Consider the following 769-nt stretch of genomic DNA (forward strand, 5'->3'; position numbering starts at 1 on the left):
AGAAAAAGCAAGGACAAAATTTGTCTGTACTGTGTGTTGCTGCAACACAGTGCTTCATGTATTTTTCATACCAAAGAACATATAGAAACTGATTACATTTGTATAGCACTTCAATATAGAATGCTGCTTGAAAGGACCTGTGATTCCACATTCCCTGGGTTCTTCCTCACCTTAGGAGGTAAGGAGATAAAGCACTTTCCACACAGGTAATCAATTCCTGGATGCAGTGGCACATAATTTGGAAAATCTACTCTTATAAATATGGGGAAAATGCAAACCTGGAAATGAGATTACTTAAAATATACCTGTGTCTTTATGAAAGTCATATATAACCAAGCAAACATGCACCAAACTTTTCAGTTTCTTTGGGTTCTCAAATGGATTTGAAATTGAAAATATTCTGTTGTGCTAGTTATAGAGATACAGATATGACCTCTTAAATAGTCCCTCATTTTTTAAAGTCATTTGGAGTGAGAAGAATGAGTGAAATATAAACATCAAATTGAATAAGGAAATTGAATAAGGGCCCCAACATGATCAACCAACCACCTGCTCCTGTTCTGTGGGGCCCAAGGCTCTCATCACACCTGAGCTGCTGCTGCTGCTAAGTCGCTTCAGTCATGTCCAACTCTGTGTGACACCATAGACAGCAGCCCACCAGGCTCCCCTGTCCCCGGGATTCTCCAGGCAAGAACACTGAAGTAGGTTGCCATTTCCTTCTCCAATGCATGAAAGTGAAAGGTGAAAGTGAAGTCGCTCGAGTCGTGTC

This window comes from Bison bison, unplaced genomic scaffold (assembly GCF_000754665.1).
Source record: "Bison bison bison isolate TAMUID 2011002044 unplaced genomic scaffold, Bison_UMD1.0 scf7180017864526, whole genome shotgun sequence".
NCBI classification, from domain to species: Eukaryota; Metazoa; Chordata; class Mammalia; order Artiodactyla; family Bovidae; genus Bison; species Bison bison.